This window comes from Stenella coeruleoalba, assembly GCF_951394435.1.
Source record: "Stenella coeruleoalba genome assembly, chromosome: 1".
NCBI classification, from domain to species: Eukaryota; Metazoa; Chordata; class Mammalia; order Artiodactyla; family Delphinidae; genus Stenella; species Stenella coeruleoalba.
Window position 1 is genome coordinate 189,097,706 of NC_137169.1, and position 17,509 is coordinate 189,115,214.

Consider the following 17,509-nt stretch of genomic DNA (forward strand, 5'->3'; position numbering starts at 1 on the left):
CACCAGGGAAGCCCTGGATTTGTTTTTGTAGGACTTTTTCTTCCCTTCCTCTTTTGTTCTCTTCTCTTGTGAATTGACAACTAACTTTAGTGTTGTGTTTGGATTCCTTTTTCTTTTTTTTTTTGTTTGTATCCACTGTAGAAATTTGGTTTCTGGTTACCTTGAGGTTTTGATATAGTAGTTTATATATAAACAAGATTGTTTTAAGTTGCTGGTCTTTTATTTCAAATGCGTTTCCAATATCCTGCATTTGTGCTCTCCTCTTCTCACAATTGGTAATTTTGATATCATATTTGTGTGTGGATGTTCTCCTACCTTTACTGTATGTTTACCTTTACCAGTGAGCTTTCCCATTTGTAATTTTATTGTTTCTAGTTGTGGCCTTTTTTTTTTCCGCCTAGAGAAGTTCCTTCTAGAATTCATTGTAAAACTGGTTTGGTGGTGCTGAATTCTCTTAGCTTTTGCTTGTCTGTAACGCTTTTGATTTCTCCATCAAATCTGAATGAGAGCCTTGCTGGGTAGAGTATTCTTGGTTATAGGTTTTTCTCTTTCATCACTTTAAATATATCATACCACTCCCTGCTGGCCTGAAGAGTTTCTGCTGAAAAATCAGCTGAAAACCTTATGGGGATTCCCTTGTATGATATTTGTTGTGTTTCCCTTGTCGATTTCAATACTTTCTTTGTGTTTAATTTTTGTCAGTTTGATTACTATGTGTCTCAGCATGTTCCTCCTTGGGTGTATCCTGCCTGGGATTCTCTGCACTTCCTGGACTTGGTTGACTGTTTCCTTTCCCGTTTTTTTTTAATTAATTTATTTATTTAGGCTGCGTTGGGTCTTCATTTCTGTGTGAGGGCTTTCTCTAGCTGCGGCGAGCGGGGGCCACTCTTCATCGCGGTGCATGGGCCTCTCATTGTCGCGGCCTCTCGTGTTGCGGAACACAAGCTCCAGACGCGCAGGCTCAGTAGCTGTGGCTCATGGGCCCAGTTGCTCCGCGGCATGTGGGATCTTCCCAGACCAGGGCTCGAACCCATGTCCCCTGCTTTGGCAGGCAGATTCTCAACCACTGCGCCACCAGGGAAGCCCTCCTTTCCCATTTTAGGAAAGTTTTCAGCTATTATCACTTCAGATATTTTCTCTGGCCCTTTCTCTTTCTCTTCTCCTTCTGGGACCCCTATAATGTACATGTTGGTGCATTAAATGTTGTCCCAGAAGCTCTTAAACTGTCCTCATTTTTTTCATTCTTTTTTCTTTATTCTGTTCCATGACAATGATTTCCACTATTCTGTCTTGTCTGTTTTTCTGCCTCATTTATTCGTTATTATTTCCTTCTATTGTATTTTTCATTTCAGTTATTTTATTGCTCATCTCTCCTCTGTTCTTTATATCTTCTAGCTCTTTGTTAACCATTTCTTGTATCTTCTTGATCTGTGCTTCCATTCTTTTTTTTTTTTTTTTTTTTTTTTTTTTTTTTTTTTTGCCGTACGCGGGCTTCTCACCGTTGTGGCCTCTCCCGTTGCGGAGCACAGGCTCCGGACGCGCAAGCTCAGCGGCCATGGCTCACGGGCCCAGCCGCTCCGCGGCACGTGGGATCTTCCCGGACCGGGGCACGAACCCGTGTCCCCTGCATCGGCAGGCGGACCCTCAACCACTGCGCCACCAGGGAAGCCCCATGTGCTTCCATTCTTTTTCCGAGATTTTGGATCATCCTTACTCTCGTTACTCTGAATTCTTTTTTGGGTAGATTGCCTATCTGCACTTCACTTTCTTGTTTTTCTGGGGTTTTGTCTTGTTCCTTCTTCTGAAACATATTCCTTTGCCGTCTCATTTTGTCTAACTTTCTGTGATTGCGGTTTCCATTCTCTAGGCTGCAAGGTTGTAGTTCCTTTTGCTTCTGGTGTCTGTCCCCAGTGGGTGAGGATGTTCTAGAGGCTTGTGCAAGCTTCCTGGTGGGAGGGACTTGTTCCTGCCCACTGGTGAGTGGAACTGTGTCTTGTCCCTCTGGTGAACAAGGCTGTGCCACAAGGTGTGTTTAGAAGTGGCTGTGGGTTCGGGAAGACTTTAGACAGCTTGTCCGCTGGTGGCTGGGGCCGTGTTCCTGCCCTGTTGGTTGTTTGGTCTGAGGTGTCCCAGCACTGGAGCCTACAGGCTGTTGGGTGGGGCTGGGTCTTGGTGACAAAACGGCAACCTCCAGGAGAACTCACACCAATGAGTACTCCCTTGTACCACTGCCACCAGTGCTTGTCCCCACAAGTGACCCATAGCCATGCCCCACCTCCCCAGGAGACCTTCCAAGACCAGCAGTTATGTCTGGCCCAGGCCCCTATGAAGTCACTGGTTTTTCCCTGGGCACTGGTGTACATGAGACTTTGTGTGTGGCATTTCTGTTTTCCCCAGTCCTATGGAGTTCCTGTGATCACCCCCCACTGACTTTCAAAGCCAAATGCTCTGGGCACTCCTCTTCCTGATGCCATACCCCCAGGCTGGGTAGCCTGATGTGGGGCTCAGAACTCTCACTCCTGAGGGAGAATTTCTGTGATATAATTATTTTCCAGTTTGTGGGTCGCCCACCCAGCAGGTATGGGATTTGATTATATCATGAATGCACCCCTCCTACCCTCTTGTTGTGGCTTCTTCTTTGTTTTGGGTGTAGAATATCTTTTTTGGTAGTTTCCAGTCTTTTTTGTTGATGGTTGTTCAGCCATTACTTGTGATTTTGGTGTTTGCATGAGAGGAGGTGAGCTCAGTTCCTTCTACTCTGCCAGCTTGTCTCCAACCCCTTATAGATTCTTCTTTCAAGTATTTTAAACAAACCCATCATGTTTCTATTTCACATTTTCCTCATTAAATCTACACAAAGTATTCCACAGTTGAAAGTCTTAACTGAGCATTGTTTACTCAGTGTGACAATCTTCTATGATTTTTTTCCCCTCAATCAAAACAAGGCTACCCATGGAAAGATAAGCCATTCTGTTTCCACCTAAAGTTCACTTCCCAGGTTCCCAGAGGCCTTGACAGATACCTGTCGGCCTGGTCTACTGCCAGGTTAAGGAACCTTTCACACTTTCAGGCTGGCAGCATGCCCCGACTACATGCAGACCTCCCAGGGAGCCAGAACATGGAGCTCAGGAAACACATGCAGCAGAAAGTGATGTCAGCATCTCAGAGAGGCAGAAGTGTATTTCTGTAGAGACACCTGGACTCATAATTTAGGCTACTTTCACTCCCTCCCCCACTTGGCAATCAAAACAGGAGATGCTTTTGAGCTTTCTTTTGTGCTGCCTAGAGAGAAGATGGGCTCACTCTGCCAAAGGGCAGTTGTCTCATATGGCTCTGAAAAGAGCACACACTGCAGCTGCCTGGGAGCAGGAGCCTTGTGAGGTGGATTCAAAGTGTCTCATCTCACCCAGGATCCAGAAGCAGGCTTCCAAGACCATGCTGAAATGCTAAATGAGCCACTTTCTAGAAAAATCCACCTCAGTGAATCACAGCTACTCAGTCTCCCTATCCAAATATCTTGCAGTGTATATACATGTGTTCGAGGGTATGGGGGAAGGGAGCTGATGTATCAGAAGTTCTTGAATAGCCAGTTCAGGAATGAAAGAAGCATTGAATTTTAGAAAGCATATTCAAAGACATGACCCATTTTCATCCTCACATCCACACTCTCAGTCAGACAGCCACACTCTGTTTATAGATAAAGAAACCGAGGCTCAGAAGATTGATGTGACTTAAGGAGGATTCAGGCAGCTGGTTAGTGACAGAGCTAGAGTCCAAACAGTCTAACTATTTAAGTCCTGGGCTTTCTTGCAGAACCTTCTCTTTCAGAGAGGTCAAGAACCCCTAAAGAAATGTTAGTTGCTTAAGTACAAGTATACATGTCATGAGCTTTACTCCTTCCCTTTGGGAAAAATCTATATGGTTTATCAGTTCAGAGCAGCCTTCCTCCTCTCTCAACATGTTACTTTTATCTTCCTGCTCCCACTTTTCTCTAACTGGCTTTTATTGTCTCCCTCATGTAATTAAAAACATCCTGCTGTCCCTTTGAACCAGTTCCATGACCCAGGAGAGCTCTATGGCTTGGCACGTAAGGGTGGGACATGCTAGGGAACAGCCTGGCAGAAACAATGCCACCACCAAATATTGCCCAGGTCCCCATTAATAGGAATTATTCTCTAGACTAGATGCGGACCAAAGGGTAGGTTGTGTTTGCATTACTTTTGTTCCTTTAACTTCTCTATGAGGTTGATGCTGTGAAAATAACCTAGTAAGACATAAAAACCAGGGGCCCTGGCGCTGTGTGACTTTGAGGAGTGTTAAGATCTCTGGATCTTTTTTCCTTCGTCAATAGAAGAAGCAAATGAGATAAGATGAGGCCGAAGTTCCTCTTCCAGCACGGAAAGTCATCTTTATGGCAGAAACTAGGGATTTTACCGCTGATTTTTATCCACTAGTGGGGCTGATCCCCAATTTCTTGATACCACAAATGGAAACATGGGGAAAATCACATGAAAGAAGAATATATTCTTTAGGGGTGATATTTCAGCCTGAATCAGGAGAATAATGTCATTCTCTCTCCATTAGCTCCCTGAGGTAGGAGAATAAATTCATCATTATATCTCCAGTGCCTGAAACAGTGTTTGGACATAGCATGTGCTCAAGAAATGCCAGCTGAATTAATGAGTAAAGGAAATTAACTTAATTACCTAAGAAATATTGGATTTCTTATCTCATAATATAAAACCTTAACCAATATTTGAAAATATCTGTACTTCTGTCCATATACTTGTACGTCATCTGTGATTCTTCATGGTCCCTATACCACTCTTCAGTTGTAGTTACACCAGGACCTGAGGGTTCTTTGGTGTATACCGTTCTTGCTAGAATTTGAGGCTGTTAGCAGAAAGGTAAGATAATAATATGAAATATAAGGAAAATCCTGACAAGAACATCGTCAGAGATAAACAGAAAATGCACTGAAAAAACGTGAAAATTACCGTTAACCTGTGAAAAGATGCTCAACATCACTCAAAAGATAAATGTATGTGTTAGCATACGGTGAGCTGTGACAGGGCGAGAGAGAGTCATGGGCATATACACAGTAACAAACGCAGTAAGGTAGACAGCTAGTGGGAAGCAGCCGCATGGCACAGGGATATTGGCTCGGTGCTTTGTGACAGCCTGGAGGGGTGGGATGGGGAGGGTGGGAGGGAGGGAGACGCAACAGGGAAGACATATGGGAACATATGTTTATGTATGACTGATTCACTTTGTTATAAAGCAGAAACTAACACACCATTGTAAAGCAATTATACCCCAATAAAGATGTTAAAAAAAAAAAAAAGATAAATGTAAATTAAAATTACACTGAGATACCATTTCCCACCTGTAAGTTCAACAAAAATCCAAAATGTGGACCACATACTCTTTTGGCAAGGCGATGGTGAAACAAGCACCTGAATACATAACTGGTAGGAATGCACGATGGCAGAATAACTCTGATAGAGGGGAAATTGGTAACATTTAGCAAAATTATATATGCATTTATCATTTGACCCAGCAGTCACATTGGAAATTTATATTTTAAGAATCTAGATTTTAGAATACTATCCTGAAAACGTACTACAAAAATATGATGAGATGTACAAACAAGGTACTATTACAGCACTATTTGTGATAACAAAAGATTGGCAACAACCTGAATCAACAAGAAAACAGTTAAATAAACAGCTTCAGCTGCACAATGAAATACAATACAGTGAAAAAGGGAAGGCTACAATGCAGCGATCTCTAGGGTATATTGTTTTGTTGTTTTGTTTTCTGTTGAACATACGTATTTTTTTGTTGACATATAGTTGATTTACAATGCTGTGTTATTTTCTGCTGTACAGCAAGGTGATTCAGTTATACATATGTGTACATTCTTTTTTTATATTCTTTTTCATTATGGTTTATCATAGGGATTGAATATAGTTCCCTGTGCTATATAGTCAGACCTTGTTGTTCATCCATTCTATATGTAATAGCTTGCATCTGCTAACCCCAAACTCCAAGTCTATCCTCCCCCACCTCTCTCCCCCCTTGGCAACCACAAGTCTATTCTGTGTCTGCAAATCTGTTTCTCTTTTGTAAATAGGTTCATTTGTGTCATGTTTTAGATTCCACAAATAAGTGATATCATATGGTATTTGTCTTTCTTTTTCTGACTTACTTCACTTAGTATGATAATCTCTAAGTCCATCCACATTGCTGCAAATGGCATTATTTCATTCTTTTTTATTGCTGTGTAGTAGTCCATTGTATATATGTACCACATCTTCTTTATCCACTCTTCTGTCAATGGACATTTGGGTTGTTTCCATGTCTTGGCTCTTGTGAATAGTGCTGCTATGAACATAAGGGTTCATGTATCTTTTTTTTAATGTATTTTTTTGAATTACAGTTTTGTCCAGATACATGCCCAGGAGTAGGATTGCTGGATCATATGATACCTCTATTTTTAGTTTTTTGAGGAACCTCCATATTGTTTTCCATAGTGGCTGCACCAACTTTCATTCCCACCAACAGTGTAGGAGGGTTCTTCAGGGTATATTGTTAAGTGGAAAAAAACAAGGTGAAGAAAAACACATATAGTATGTTACCATTTCTATAAGAAAGGGAAGATGTGAATATATTTATATATCTATATCTATATATCTACAGATAGAGATATAGATATACATGTATGTATTTGCTTAAGTTATAAAAACCAATAAAAGATTAATAAAAAATTTTAAATCATTATATACAAAGGGGAAAGGGGAGGAGCTTTTCTGGAATATCCCAAAGATTTGTCTTTAGAAACATACATATTTTTTTAAATTAAATAAAATGTAATCCCTAAAAAAGCAAAAATAAGTGATTATATCTGTGTATCCAGTTAACAGCATAATTGCACAGAAAGGAACTATCTAAAATGACTGTAAAAACAGTAATTTGATCATATATTTCCACTGGAATTAACCCTAAGGACAAAAACAACAGCAAAAACAAAGCCTTACATTGTTCTCAATAATCATATTGTTGGTGGTAGATTTGGTATGGCTATTCTCAGATTTTTGTACTGTAGGATTAAAGAAATGTGATTATTTGGTATCATTAAGAACCAGATATTTTTGGTGTGGTTTAAAGGAGATATAAATGCAAGATTAGTGAGTTTAAGTAAGAGCCTGTAGACCTGTACTTCATCAGCATGAAATCATGATGTATTTAGATTTTAAAAATACATATTTTCTAGTTCTATCTACTTAAGAAGCCCAGACACAGTTCCCGACTATAGGCAGGGGTCCCCAAAACCAACCTCAGGTTCAATGATTCTCCAAAAGAACTCACAGAACTCAGCAAAGTTGTTATACTCACGATTACAGTTTATTACAAGGAAATGATACAGACTAAAATCAGCAAGGGAAAAAGGCACATAGGGCAGACCAGAGACAAGCCTCCAGTTTTCCCCTCCCAGGGAGTCATACAGACAAAACTTAATTTTACCAGCAGTGATGTATAGCAACTTGCACAAAGTATTGCCAGCCACAGAAACTTGCTCTAGCATTGATGTCAGGATTTTTACTTTAGAGGTCAGTTATGTAGGCATGTCCTCCAGAGGTCAACGGATATATATTGTGTGGCCCAAGGCCCCCACCATAAGTCACATTGTTAGCACAGGCTACCTGGTGTGTCCCAAAGTACTCAATAAACAGACATTCTTATCAGGCAGGATATTCCAAGGGATTAGTTAGAGGTTATCTCCTAGGAGTCAGTCAAGAGCCAAACCTTTCTTTGGAATACGTGGGGTTTGGATAACCTAATTCTGCTTAGTTAGTTCTGTACTGCACACTGACCTAGTACCAGTGAGGCACCACTAGTGGTCAGATTGCATCTTTAAATAAATACTGTTGCCCACAAAAGAAAATAGGGCTCTTTGGAGAAAGGGCTGAATCCAGGTCTAGGGCACGAAAGGTGCAAGGTTAAGTTTAGGACATTTTGTCATATCAGAGAGTAAGGAAGTTATCACAGACCACTGGAATTGTGTTAATAGGATTCAGAAGTCAATCTAAACAAGTTCCCACTGGCCAAAGATAGCACAAGTTGAGCAACAATAAAGATAATTACTATAATAGATTAAAACACATAAAAATATATCTGTCGTTCATAATGATGCTAAAATAACCACAACAACTCATCAGTCACTTCTGGAAGATGCTAGGAATAGCTCACATCATTTATTTGAAAATAGGTAAATGAAACATTTGCCCTCTCTTTCCTAAATGATCAGGGAAACCAGATAGTTGATGTGGGGTGAATGTGGAGGAGCTTCTCTTTGTAGAAGTATTTTGGCTAAAAAATGGGGGAGGGAATGATAGAATACAGCTATTTTTCAAACACTACTAACCTGGTAGATTTCTGCAATGATCATCACCCCTTAAAAAGAGAAAACAAGAGACTGCTCCTCCTATTTGAAGTACAAACACCACCAGTAAAGCAGACTTGAGAAAAAAAAATCAAAATGTGCCAAGTGTCTAAATCTAATTACCAGTTTATAGGTGATACAGGGGATAGAGGAACATGTTAAATGACACTTAGGAGTGCAGCCATGCAGTCAGCAAAATCCAGACTATGAGAAACTACAGTACAATTATGGGAAGTGAACTATGGGAAAATACAGAGCTGGCTTTTTCAACCAAAAATTTACAAAAAAAATAAAGAGGGAACTTATAGAATAAAAGAGCCATATCAACAAATCAGAATGTATGATACTTATTTGTATCCCAATTCAAACTATCAAAGTGAAAAACAAAATGCAAAAGAGAAAATATTTATAAGACAACTGGGGAAATATGAACACTGATATTATGAAATTATTAATTTTAGGTGTGATGATATTGTATATTTTTTAAAGACCCTATATCTTTCAGAAATACATATTAAAATATTTACACATTAAAATGATTCGATATTTGGGATTTGCTTCAAAATCATCTCTTGAGAGGTATGGGGAATGGGTGGGGATATAGATAAAATGAAACTGTTCACATTTTATTAATAATTGTTCAATCAGGGTGGGAGTTACATTATATATTCTCTCTACTTTTAGATGTTTGAAAATTTCTATAATTAAGAGTAAAAACAACAAAAGACCACAAAAACAATAGCCCTGTATCAAATAGTAAGATGGCCCCATTATTTTGACTGAAAAAAGGGAATAATAGGTAAATTCATTCATTCATTTGTTCATTCAACAAATATTTATTGATCACCTACTCTGTGTCAGGCAACATGAAAACAGCAGTGAACAAAGAGGAAGAAAAATTCCCTGCTCCCTTGGAGCTTACATTCTAATGATGGGAAAAGGCAATCATGAAAAAATTGAGTTAGTGAAACAAAGTATGTCAGATACCTTTTTTTTTTTTTTGGCTTTGTGCAGCTTGCAGGATCTTAGTTCCCCCATCAGGGATCAAATCTGTGCCCTTGACAGTGAATGCATGGCAGAGTCCTGACCACTGGACCACCAGGGAATTCCCAAAGTATGCCAAATGCTTCTAAATGCAATAGTGAATGGTAATAAATCTGGATGGGGGCTAGGGAATGTGGGGGGACTTTTATTTTGAAGAAGAGGTCACTGGGAAGATGACATCTGAGCAAACACTTAAAGGAGATGAGGAGAGAGCTACACAGATTATCTATGGAAGAGCATCGCAGGCAGATGGACCAAGCAGGGCGCAGGCTCCATGCAGGAGCGTTCCTGCAGTGCTTATGGAACAGCAAGGAAAAGAGTGAGGCTAGAGCAAAGGTGAGGGTAGAAAGCAAGGTCAAAGAGGTAGTGCAGGGTCTGGGTAGCTAAAGAAAGAATTTTGACTTGTTCGTGACTTGAGATGGAAAGCCGTCAAAGGTTTGTTTGCTTGTTTTTTTGGGTTTCTTTTTGCGGTACGCAGATCTCTCACTGTTGTGGCCTCTCCTGTTGCGGCGCACAGGCTCCGGACGCGCAGGCCCAGCGGCCATGGCTCATGGGCCCAGCTGCTCTGCGGCATGTGGGATCTTCCCGGACCGGGGCACGAACCCGTGTCCCCTGCATTGGCAGGCGGACTCTCAACCACTGCGCCACCAGGGAAGCCCTGTTTGCTTGTTTTTAAGTAGCTTTATTGAAATATGTATTAATTTCCTAGGGCTGCCATCCAAAATACCACAAACTGGGTGGCTTAAAACAATAGAAATTATTTTCTCGCAGTTCTGGAGTCCAGAAGTTTGAAATCAGGGTGTCAGTGGGGTTGATACTTTCTGTAGGCTGAGCCTCGAGGAAGTGTAAAATTTTGAGGAAGGTGGGTAATGCAGCTAAGACTGAACAGCAATCAGTAAGACAGGAGAGAACTAAGACAATGTGGTGTCCTGGAAGCCAAGTGAAGAACCTGTTTCAATTGTGTCTAAGACATGTTGCTGGTTAATTAAGAGGAGGAGGACTGAGACTTTGACCATTCAGTTTAGCAGTATGAAAGTCACTGGTGACCTTGATAGGAAAAGTCACTGTTGACTGAGAGGGACAAATGCCTGATTGGGTTCAAGAAACAATGGGAGGAGAGGAATTGAGGCAAGGAAGAAAAGCTTTGCCCTAAAAGGGAGCCACTAATGGAGCAGTAGAGAGTACAAGGATTGTTTTTATTTTTAATGGGAGAAATAATATCAAGTGTGTACAGTAATGGGTATGATTGAATAGGGTGGGAAGCATTAAGGGTACCAAAGGAAAAAGGAGAATTACAGATGCAATGCCCTGAGTGAAAGGGATGAGCTTGTAGCCTGGAGGAGTGGTGCTGGCCTTAAGGAGGGTCATGAGCAAGTCATCCACTCAAACAGGCTGGGGTGGGGAGGACACAAGTATGGGACAGATGTCAGTAACTGGGTAGATGTGGCAGAGGAAGCTTGTTGAAGTTCTAGGAGTATAAAGCTAGGAGTGAGGATGGGGAAGGGGGTATTGGAGTTTTAAGGAAAGAAGAAAATGTATAGTCATCTAGAACAGTGGGAGAGTGAGGGACTAGGGACATACAGCAACACTAAGGGCCCCCCGGAGGTGGGGGTCATGAATTTAGAGTGAGACTGGGCAGCATGGCTATGTGTCTTTCTCCTGCCATATTCAGATGTTGACATAGAATAGGCACAGAATTGGGCTTAGCAAAGATTTGAACTGTGCCAGAAAAAAGAGGAAGAGATGAGTGAAGGAGGTGAGAATGTATTCAAGGGAGTGATTATAACACTTGATTGTAGACTTTGGTAAAAAGCAAAGGGAAGACAAAGCATGGTAAGAGATGGGGGAAATGGTGACTGAATCAACAGGTTGTAGGTCCCATGTGCAATAGAAGAATTGCTGAACTTGGGGTGCCAGAAGGTGCGAGCTAAAAATGTGAGGTGGTGAGTTAGAGCACAGAACACTTGAAATGGAACGTATGGTGGGGTTGTGTTATTGGTAGTGCTAAGGACTAGGATATGACTAGGAGGTGGGGTAGTTGAAGAGAGATAAAGGGCAAGTTCACTGGGGAGAGGATGTCAAAGAACTGAGACATCAGGATTTGAAAAGATCATTTCCGTGGAGACTGAAATCACCTAGAACCATGGCAGAAGTGGCATTGGAGAGTGTGACAGTGAGCCCAGAGCTGAAATTGGCAAGGAATGAGTGGGAGTTCTCTGGTGGGATAGATGACAGCAGCAAGGAGGGATAGTGAGTGACAATCTATCAATGGGACATTCAAGCCCAGAGGTCCTTAGGGTTTAGCTTTTAGGGAGGAGGAAGAGAGTGGGAAAATGGTGTTGAAAGAACAATGAGGATACAGGGAACACCCACCTCACCTCTAGGCCTCGGGGTATGAGGAAGGTGGGACAGAAGCAGCTGGCAGTGGAGGGGACTACAGAGCATGACGGGGATGGAGTGTTCTGACGAGAGGTGGTATATACAGGAGGGTGTGCCCACAACTGCTCTTGAGCTCCAGAGGGCCCAGTGGAAGGCTTTTATGAGATGGGGAGGACTGAGAGATTGGGTCAGGGAAGAAACGTACAGAGCTGCAGGGGACTTTCGTTGTGCGGGAAGAGGGATGACCTGAGTCTGGTGTTTGGGGGGAAGGTGGATGATGTAAACAGGAATAAACAGCACAGTGAGATTCGCCCAATAGTCTCAAGGCAGATGGTGGTAAAGCCACCATGTGCGTGAGGGGGTGGTGGGGTCTTGGGCCATGGTGACATTTCTGCCAACCAGTACGGAGGAGCCTCGGGGGAAGACATCAGAGCATTCAGAGACCCCTGAAGGCCCTGGGGCGTCAAGGTGAGATGGTCTTACCTAGAATTTACGTGGTGCCAAGGATTTTCGAAGTACATTAAATCTTTTAATCCTCGTAACAACTCCATAAGGTAGGTGTTATTATCACCACTTTTAGAAGAGAAGCACAGAGTCAAGTAATTTGCCCAAGGCCATACGGCCAGTAAGTGGTGGAGCCCAGATGTGAATGGAGACTATCGCCCAGGGCCCATACTCTTAACCACTAATACTGCAGATATTTGACATTCATTGAACATTGATTGGGTACCATCTATATGTCCACTTCTCTGTGAATTCCCTAAGAGTAAGGACTGCTGTTAATCTTTTTCTCTCCTGCACCCGGCATAATGCCCGGTACTTAGAAGGTGTTTGAATAGTAAATAAATGAATTAATAAGTAGAAAAATGAAATGAAGGGTAGAGGTTGGATTAAAAATGAATAAAACTCTTCCTTTGCCATATCAGATATAAACACTTGTTGTAAAGCTATAATAAATAAAATGGAGCATAAGAACACATGAATAGAGTAGAACAGAAAGTCAGGAATTAGACCTAAATACACATAGGAATTTATGAAAAATCTGTATTTTGAAAGTAGTGTGGAAATATGGATTATTTAATAAATGATGCAGGGAAATCAGCTAATAACCATCTGGAAGAAATACAATTTGAATCCATATCTCACACTGTCACCAGGATACAGTTTAGATGGACCAAAAATTAAAATATAAAACAATGAAATTCTGGAAGTCTGAGAAGTAAGTATGGTGTATATACATTTATTTTTCACCTCAATATGGCGAAGGCATTTCTAAACATAATATAAAGCTCCAAACAAAAGACTGATAAATCTGACCAACATAAAAATAAGAATTTCAGCATGGCAAAAACAACAAAAAAGATTTAAAAATATAAGCTGTGGGTTTCCCTGGTGGCGCAGTGGTTGAGAGTCCGCCTGCCGATGCAGGGGACGCGGGTTCGTGCCCCGGTCCGGGAAGATCCCACATGCCGCGGAGCAGCTGGGCCCGTGAGCCATGGCCGCTGGGCCTGCGCGTCCGGAGCCTGTGCGCCGCAACGGGAGAGGCCACAACAGTGAGAGGCCCGCGTACCGCAAAAAGAAAAAAAATATATATATATATAAGCTGTGATAAAATATTTGCAATTTATGTCATAAAGGACTTCTAAAAATCAAAATCAAACTCAATAGCATAGTGGACAAAGGACAGGAATGCTTAGTTAGCAGAAAAGGAAATATAAATTGCTCTTAAGCATATAAAATATCCTCGGCCTCACTCACATTAAGACAAATGGAACTTAAATTATGCTGCTGTACCATAGTTAAACATAGTTAAACCCTATCACACTGGAGAAAATCAAAGTTTGGGAACATTCTGTGTGGTGAGTGTGGGGAAACAGGGACTCTTATGTACCTGCACATGTGCAAAATTACATATGTACATACAAGGATATTCAATGCAGCTTTTGTGACAGTAAAAGATGAGAAGTGACTTAACTGTACCTGAGCAGGGATAAGCCACGCCATACAGCAGTGTGTTGCTACATACATGTGCAAAAACAGGCACCTGTTAAAAAGCATGAAGAAATTCTGTAGAATGATATGGAATGAGTTCACAGATGCACCAGGTAGAAAAAAACAAGATGCAGAACAGTATGCTATCATTTCTATTTTTTGAAAGCGAGGATAAAGAATATATGAATGCATGCACGTTTAGTATGTTTCTGTAGGTGTAAAGTATTTCGGAAGGACACCCAAGAAACTGGCCATATTGGGTGCCCCTGGGGAACAGAATTGGGTACATGGTTACACTGGGCACAAGTGGTGTCACGCACTTCATGCGTGGGGATTACCATGTACCCTTTGTATCTTCTGAATTTGTATGCAAATATAGTACCTATTCCAAATAATAGTAGTGATGATAGCTAAAAAGGATGTCTTTTTGTCCTCAAGTTGAGGAGACAAAATATACATTCACTGCTTTACTACAAGACGGGAAGTGTTTGGTGTCCTAAGAGAGGCAAGGATGAGATTATGTTCTGGCTGGGCTGGAAAGACAGGGCTCGTGGAAATTTAGGCAGGAGTAGCTTGTATTTTATTTAAGTATACTTAAATGGAATTGGAACTAGTGCCCTAATCTCCAAGTTCAAGTCATGTTCAGCAGCATTTTGGCCTCCAATGAGTTTTTTTTCTGGTTAAAAGCAGGTGCCTGGAAATTTGAAGAGTTCCCAAAGAGCCCTGATAGCATCTGGTAAAAGTCAAGGGTCTAATGTTACTAGTTAAAGCCTTTTTAAGCGCTCATCACCCTCCATTGTAATCTGTTCCGGTGTTAAAGTAGCTGTGCTTAACACTATTGTATGCCATCGGGAGACAGAAAATGTATGTTATTTTTAGCAAATTCCAGTGGTAGATGCTCTTTAGACTCTGCTGGCAGACTTGCCTCTCAGCTCCTGGGAAGCCAAATTTATTTAAATTGCCATCCTTGTCTGTCATCGCAAGTGGAGAAATGAACTTTTTAGAGTCCTCAAACTGTGATGTGCTGTGTGAATAAATTCCCAAGGTGGCATCCAACTGCAGCTGGACTGACAGTTTTGAGATTTTTTTTTCCCCTAAAGCTAAGTAAGGACACAAAGTTTCAGCTCAGCAGCTGATAAAGACATCTGATTTACTGAGATAGCACACAGAGCTCTCTTGCCTTTATTTTCTAAAATAGAAGAAAAGTCTCAGGTAACTCACTAACTCTAGCCCGTTCCATAACAACTAGTGTAAACTGTCTTAAAGATTAAGATGTCATAATTTGAGAGAAAGTAACTTGCTTTTTAATATTTATTGCTTTAGTCACCAAAAGACCTCTATTAAAATTGGCTCCTTATTGTCCCTTTAAATGTAATATTTGACACATGCAGTCCTCTGCTTTCTCACTCCCATTCCCCAGAGGCAATTGCTGTCTTGATTCTGTGCTTATAATTTCCAGTTTGTGGCTTGTCTTTTCACATTCTCTGTAGTTTTTTTTTGTAATGAACACAATTTCTTAAATTAATGAAGTCATATTTAGCAATAGTTTCTTTTACAGTCCACTCTTTCTGTATTGTGTTCAAACAATCCTTATAACCTCAGATATTATTTTCTTCTAAAATTTAAAAGATTTCCTTTTCATATTTAAATTCTTAGACCAAGTGGAATTGCTTTTTATGAATAAGGTGGGGAAGGGTTCTAATTTCAACTTTTTCCCTTTATGCGTTTATCAGTCAATTGTTCCTGGACAATTTTCTAAATAGTCCCATTGGTCAGAAATGTTACCTTGGTCATATATCAGTTTCGTAAATGCATGGGTCTTGTGATTCTGTACCATTCATTAATTTGGCTATCCTTACTTTAGTATCTCACAACCCTAATTATCATTATAATAAGTTTTATAATCAAACATCTGGCAGAGCAACTCCCATCCCGCTTACCATATTATTCTTCCATAGGTGTGTCCAGGGTTTTCTTCATCTCTATCTTCCTAGAATTAGCTTGTGAAGTCCCACAAAAACAAGGTTGGGACTTTAATGGAAATTGCATGAATCTACAGATCAGTCCAGGAAGAATGAAAATCTTTACAATATTGAGTCTTTCTATAGATAGAAAAACTAGGTCTTGGTCAGTTTTTTGGTCAGATTTATTCTTAGGTACCTCACAGTTTTGTTTGTTTTTTTTTTGCTGCTGTAAATGCTTTTTCCCCCTTTTTATTTTTTTTCCACATTTTTATTGGAGTATAAATGCTTTACAATGTTGTGTTCGTTTCTGCTGTACAACAAAGTGAATCAGCTATAGGTATACATATATCCCCATATGCCCTCCCTCTGGAGCCTTCCTCCCACCCTCCCTATCCCACCCCTCTGGGTTGTCACAAAGCACCGAGCTGATCTCCCTGTGCTATGCAGCAACTTCCCACTAGCTATCTATTTTACATTTGGTAGTGTATATACATCAGTGCTACTCTCTCACTTCATCCCAGCTTCTGCTTCCCCACCCCTGTGCCCTCAAGTCTGTTCTCTATCTCTGCGTTTTTACTCCTGCCCTGCCACTAGGTTCCTCAGTACTGCTTTTTAAAATTCCATATATATGCGTTAGCATAAGGTATTTGTTTTTCTCTTTCTGACTTACTTCACTCTGTATGACAGATTCTAGGTCCATCCACCTCACTACAAATAACTCAATTTCATTTCTTTTCATGGCTGAGTAATAGTCCATTGTATATATGTGTCACATCTTCTTTATCCAGTCATCTGTTGATGGACATTTAGGTTGCTTCCATGTCCTGGAGATTGTAAATAGTGCTGCAATGAACATTGTGGTTCATGTCTCTTTTTGAATTATGGTTTTCTCAGGGTATATGCCCAGTAGTGGGATTTCTGGGTCGTATGGTAGTTCTATTTTTAGTTTTTTAAGGAACCTCCATACTGTTCTCCATAGGGGCTATATCAATTTACATTCCCACCAAGAGTGCAGGAGGGTTCCCTTTTCTTCACACCCTCTCCAGCATTTATTGTTTGTAGATTTATTTATTTATTTATTTATTGCGGTATGTGGGCCTCTCACTGTTGTGGCCTCTCGCATTGTGGAGCACAGGCTCCGGACACACAGGCTCAGTGGCCATGGCTCATGGGCCCAGCCGCTCTGTGGCATGTGGGATCTTCCTGGACCAGGGCACGAACCTGCGTCCCCTGCATCGGCAGGCGGACTCTCAACCACTGCGCCACCAGGGAAGCCCTGTTTGTAGATTTTTTGATGATGGCCATTCTGACCAGTGTAAGGTGACACCTCATAGTGGTTTTGATTTGCACTTCTCTAATGATTAGTGATGTTGAGCATCTTTTCATGCATTTGTTGGCCATCTGTATGTCTTCTTTGGAGAAATGTCTATTTAGGTCTTCTGCCCATTTTTGGATTGGGTTGCTTGTTTTGGGGATATTGAGCTGCATGAGCTGCTTGTATATTTTGGAGATCAATCCTTTGTCAGTTGCTTCGTTTGTAAATATTTTCCCCCATTGTGAGTATTGTCTTTTCGTCTTGTTTATGGTTTCCTTTGCTGTGCAAAAGCTTTGAAGTTTCATTAGGTCCCATTTGTTTATTTTTGTTTTTATTTCCATTTCTCTAGGAGGTGGGTCAAAAAGGATC